Source organism: Ranitomeya variabilis, chromosome 3, assembly GCF_051348905.1.
Source record: "Ranitomeya variabilis isolate aRanVar5 chromosome 3, aRanVar5.hap1, whole genome shotgun sequence".
NCBI classification, from domain to species: domain Eukaryota; kingdom Metazoa; phylum Chordata; class Amphibia; order Anura; family Dendrobatidae; genus Ranitomeya; species Ranitomeya variabilis.
Genome location: NC_135234.1, coordinates 203,737,856 through 203,743,712, shown reverse-complemented (window position 1 = coordinate 203,743,712; position 5,857 = coordinate 203,737,856). Strand labels below are relative to the sequence as shown.

Here is a 5,857-nt window from a genome sequence, read left to right as displayed (position 1 = left end):
AGGTTTCAGGGTTCCCAGCAAAGAAGGCTTACACCGCTCCCTTACTCACCACATCTTAATGGGAACTTCAATGCAAAGCTGTAAATGCTGTCCCAAACCCTGAAGTCACATGCATGAACCATGGCTGACTGCTGCTGGGCCATTAGCAAATTTCTACTGTGGGTCAATTGATGCCACTTTTTATGATGTCTGCCCCTTATTTTAGCTTTTTGGGAAGCTTTTTGTTACCCCTTAAGGTGTTGTGTATATGTTTGGTTTTATCTCCCATTCAATTTAATGGGTTTTGGTTACATTTGATGAACTGTTCGCCGTACACGAAAGGACTTGAAAGGTTCGCTCATCTCTAGTGACTGCACACGTACTATGGAATATGCTTGATGCAGGTGAACAAGTTTATTGAAATAATTGTTGCAGTAAGGTGAACTGAAGAAGCGATAGGCGTAAAGACGTTTCGGCCAGCTCGTGGCCTTGATCACATCATCGCTAAAAATAAATCATATAGAAAGTAATGAATAACTATATACAAAAAGTAATAAATAGCAATATACACAACATATCTACATATATACAATTCTAGAATACATGTCAAAATCACCATAGTCAGAGTGATTCATATGATGCCAAAACTAGTATATCTACCATGTATGGTGAAATGGACGAAAAATAGAACAACAAGGAGAACTGGAGGTAGATATGGCGTGCATTGGAGCTGGAGAGTAAGGAGATGATAAACATAATGTAACATAATGTAACATACCCTGGTGAAAGGTTCCTTGTATACTGCCGTATTAGAGTGTTTACTAAGGGTATCAGCCAAAGATAGAGGAATAAGGTAATCCTATAAAGAATGATGGAATATAGTCAGTAGTGGCCATGGTATAAAAAGGCTGAAACGTACTTGCAGATCTATACTTTTGCTGCTACTCATAAACGTGGCCGTATAATGTAAGAATGGGGCTTGCGTGCACCCATTGCTGTAAAACCGACAGGAATACGATATCCGCTAGGTTCATAATGAGTATACTTGCCAATTGAGTGCCTGTGTTGTAACAATTGTACCAGGCTGGTCGTTGTAGTATGCGGCACCTGTATAGGTATGGCTATGGGGATATACAGACATATAGTGAGATGAATCTGTAGGTTCAGTTCATAAAAGGTCAGAACAGAGAACTATAGTATACTTGCCAATGTGATTTTAATGTTGTATGTTCTATAGTACATCAGATGCCCCGAATAGACGGATCGTGTACATAAGTATAGCTGTGGGAATAGACATACACGGGGTAAATGAGTAGTCAGATAGGCTTATAAGGTAATTGTATGTTATGTGCGCTACCTGCCAGTATGCAGACCCAGTCCTGGCCCAATTATACGGATCCCCTGCTCTAGAGTCAGTGAGAGCTGTGGTGCACGGATATTTTGCTATAAGAGAAAAAGATGTAAGAGAAAAAGATGTAAGGTTGGGGTTTAATGGATGTCTTAATTAACTTATCTGGTAAGTGAAGTCTCACATCCGCAGTCCGCTGGTGGCGTTCGTGGCTGGGAGGCAGCATAGGTGGCCAGGTGGAGGATGCAGACACAGACAGTGTCGTTGCTGAGGAATGGCTGCCATGTTCAGTCTGGCAGTACTCTATAAATCCCCGGCCGGTCAGCTGACCGGATGTGATGTGGGACGCCCACGCATGCGCTATTGGTATCGGATCCTGGGAGGTGAGGAGCCCGACATATCCGACGCCTGCGCAGTGCACAAAAGGCCAGTGTGCGCTTGTTCACAAGGCAGAGGGAAAAACCTGTATCCATATTGTAGCAGGAGCTGCAAGATGGCGCTCGCGCATGCGCAATGCGTATTGTGGGTTGGACTGTCACGGAGATAGAATGAATGTGTGACGTAGCAGTGTTATGTACGCTACAGAGTGCCGATACTGCACAAAGCAGATAAGAAAGGGGATGCTCCAGCGTTACTAAAAGGGAGGCGCTGGACAGGCCGAGTATGTCCCACTACTGTATAAGATGCTGATTCAAAGAAAAAACTCTGCAGATACATAGTGAATATACATACATTTATAAATACATGGTAGGAGTCCAAACTGAAAAAGGAAATAAGAAATAAAGGAAAATAAATGAAATAAAAGCGGAACTAAGGGAAAATGAATGAGGGAGACTAAAATGAAAAGAAGATTTCTATGAGATAAAAATGGGGTATAAAGGGAAAATGAAGAAATAAATTTGAAAAAAATATATCTGAAAAAATTGAATGAAAAAATAATAAAAAAAAATAATAATAATAAAAAATTAAAAAATTAATGGGATGTAAGTCAAGGAACCCAGGGTGTATGAATCTTACCATCTCGAAAGTGCACGCTGTCGAAGCTATCAGTGCAGTGGCTCAACTCGTCTAGGAAAAATAGATAAGGTTGTTTATGTTAGCCAGTCAATCTCACGATTTAGCCCCCTTGGGTGAAGGGTATCTAGGGTATAAATCCAAAATGTTTCCCTTTGCTTTAAGAGTTGGATGTGATTGCCACCCCTTCTCGGGCGGGGTACTTTTTCAACTATCTGAAACCTGAGTTGGGCGATATTGTGTCTCGCTTCCTTAAAATGTGCAGGTAAAGGTAGCCATAACTTCTCACGTCTGATGGTAGATTTATGGCTGGATATTCGATCCCTAATCGCCTGGGTGGTCTCCCCCACATATAACAACCCACACGGGCATTTTATAATGTACACCACAAAGCTTGTTGCGCAGGTGTAATAATCCTTAATGGGATATGATTTCCCAGTCCGTGGATGGATTACTTCGTTGCCTTTAATGATGTTTGAGCAACTCATACAACTCAAGCAGGGAAAGGTGCCCGTTCTTCTTTGATCAGTCAGGGTTCTGGTAAGTGGTGGTTTATGTGACCCTAGATCAGCTCTTACCACCTTGTCCCGTATGTTCCTGGGTCGTCTGGTACACATTAATGGAGGATCCCTAAAGATAGATATATTGGGATAGGCCTTAATGAGGAGGGGCCAATGTCCTCGAATGAGATTGTGTATTTTGTGCATAGTAGGATGGTGGTTATGTACAAAAGGGAGTCTTGGGTTTTTTTGTACGCTAACCGCCCCATTATCTGGGTCACTAGTGGCTCGAGCTGATTCCATCTGGAGAAGGTTGGATGGGTAATTGCGGGCTTCAAATTTTTGTGTCATTTCCCAAATTCTGGTCTCTCTAGTTGGGGGGTCTGAAACAATTCTGGTGACCCTTTTAAATTGTGATCTGGGAAGGCTGTTTTTGATCGACTTAGGATGACAGCTGTTGTATAGCAAAAGGCTGTTACAATCAGTCGGTTTCGTGTAAATATCCGTGCTAAGATAGCCGTTGACATCCTTGAGTACCTTAGTGTCTAGAAATGTTACCTCGTTACTGTGGTGTATCAGTGTAAAAGACAGCTCTGACCTAACAGCATTGATGGTAGCATAGAATTCAAGGAGACTTGTTAGGTCTCCTTGCCATATACAAAAAATATCATCAATGTACCTATACCAGGTACGTGCGTGCTTCTGAAAGGCGGGGTCTGGGTATACGTGTTCTTTTTCGAACCGGTCCATGTACAGATTAGCATAAGCTGGGGCCACATTTGACCCCATGGCAGTACCACATATCTGCACGAAAAAATCATCCTCAAATAGAAAGAAATTCTCTCTAAGTACTAGGTTTAATAAGTCTGTACATAGTTCCTGGGAACCTTTGTCCACGTTGGCCTCATTGAGTGTCAGAGATACTGCCTCAATCCCCTTATCATGAGTGATTGACGTATACAAACTATTTACGTCAAAGGTGCATAGGATGCTAGCGCATGGGATATTGTTAATATTACGTATTTTTTTAAGGAAATCTCCAGTATCTAATATGAACGATTTTGTAAGTTTGGTATACGGTGTGAGTAGTTTTTCCAAAAACATGGACAAAGGATTTAATATTGAATCAGTTGAAGCCACTATAGGGCGACCGGGGGGATTCTGGAGATTCTTATGAATCTTAGGTAAAATGTAGATTACAGGAGTCACCGGATGGTTATTGGTAAGGTATGCTTTGGTTTTATTGTCAATAGTATTCAATAGTAAGTGTTTATCCAACACCCCCTTGATTTTTCGTTGTATGGAATAGGTTGGATCGGTCTGTAATATTTTATACGTAGTTGTGTCAGAGAGCTGTCTTCTCACCTCTCCCACATAGAAGCTCTTATCCATGACAACGATAGCTCCCCCCTTGTCCGCTGGTTTAATGATGATATTTTTGTTCTCACTAAGTGAGTCCAAGGCCTGTTTTTCCAGGGGATCAAGATTGTGGCGGACAGGGAGGAAGCCTAATCGCTGTTCATGGAGTGTCTTTTTGACATCTCTGTCAAGTAGATTAACAAAGGTCTCAACCGCGTGATTAGATTTAGGTGGAATGAAAGTGCTGCGATTGCGTAAGCCAAGCTGCTCAATAGTAATGGTGGGTCTCTCTGTTTGGGCTGGTGTAGAAACAGGTCTAAGGGGATTAGTGGATTCCTCAAAGTGTACTTTGAGCCTAATACTTCTATAGAACCGTTGTAAATCCCTCTCCAGTTGGAAAGAATCCCATTTTGGGGTGGGACAGAATGATAGACCCATATTCAAGACCTTTAGTTCTAGAGGAGAAAGGGTATAGTTAGAGATATTGACTACAGAGTTTGGACTCCTACCTGAGATCTGAGCGTCATGTGACGATCCCCGTCTCTTCTTCCTGGACCTCCGAGTTGGCGTGTGTTTTGTCCTAAAAAACGAAGTCCAGATGTTTGAGCCCCACCAGTCTCGCTGCCGGATCCTGCAGAGGAACCCCCGGCAGGTGAGGAGCCCCCTGAGTGGTAGTTCCCTCCTGGGGTACGGCGATATCTGGGTCTTGGACGTCTGGGGAAAGGGTCCTCCCATTTATAAACGTTATTGGTCAAATAGTCCTCAGTGTCTCTTTGGAATTTAGTGCGTTTCCTGTCTTCCAAGACTTTTTGGTGTGTTGTTAGAATAGAGTCCACTTTATTCTTTAGTGTGGTGAATTCGGTACCGCTCAAAGTAGATGTTAACTGTGTCTCAATACTCTCTATTTTTTCTTCCGTAGTTTTGATGGCTTCTTGAAGGTACTCAATGGTTAGTAGTATAATGTCAAATGAGCATTTGTTCAAAATTTTTTGAAAAGTTGCACAATACTTATCGTTGTCCGAAAATAAGGTTGGGCGAAGATTGCAACGTAGTCCTCGTGGTATTTTTCCTTGACGATGGTATTCCCCCAAGGTGGCACAATGTAGGTCGTAGCCGATGAGTCTTTTTTTCTCCTTCTCCCAATCCCTCGATTTAACGTCCTTGCTGGGTAGATGTAGGAAGTCTGTATTAGTTTTTATTTTAGACAGAATGGTAGAGCCTGTGGCATCATCGTAGACGTGGGTCTCAGTTGACATGGATTCGGTCGGTGCTTAAAACCAAAATTAGTCAATGTAGAAGGTACGAAAGGCTAGCACTCGACTGTTGAGGATATGACGGTGCAAGTGAACGGAACCAATAGTCCCATCAACCATCCAAATATATAATCACTGCACACGTACTATGGAATATGCTTGATGCAGGTGAACAAGTTTATTGAAATAATTGTTGCAGTAAGGTGAACTGAAGAAGCGATAGGCGTAAAGACGTTTCGGCCAGCTCGTGGCCTTGATCACATCATCGCTAAAAATAAATCATATAGAAAGTAATGAATAACTATATACAAAAAGTAATAAATAGCAATATACACAACATATCTACATATATACAATTCTAGAATACATGTCAAAATCACCATAGTCAGAGTGATTCATATGAT

The 5,857-nt window shown here is 41.9% G+C and overlaps 1 long non-coding RNA gene across 1 annotated transcript; it reads right to left on the bottom strand.

Annotated features, from left to right (window-relative positions):
* Positions 1-1,287: 1,287 nt before the first annotated feature.
* Positions 1,288-4,859, bottom strand: LOC143818068 (uncharacterized). Its single transcript, XR_013224293.1, has 3 exons — positions 4,710-4,859; positions 2,345-2,395; positions 1,288-1,422 (listed from the first exon to the last, which is right to left on the bottom strand). It is a non-coding gene; the product is annotated as an uncharacterized LOC143818068 (long non-coding RNA).
* Positions 4,860-5,857: the final 998 nt, after the last annotated feature.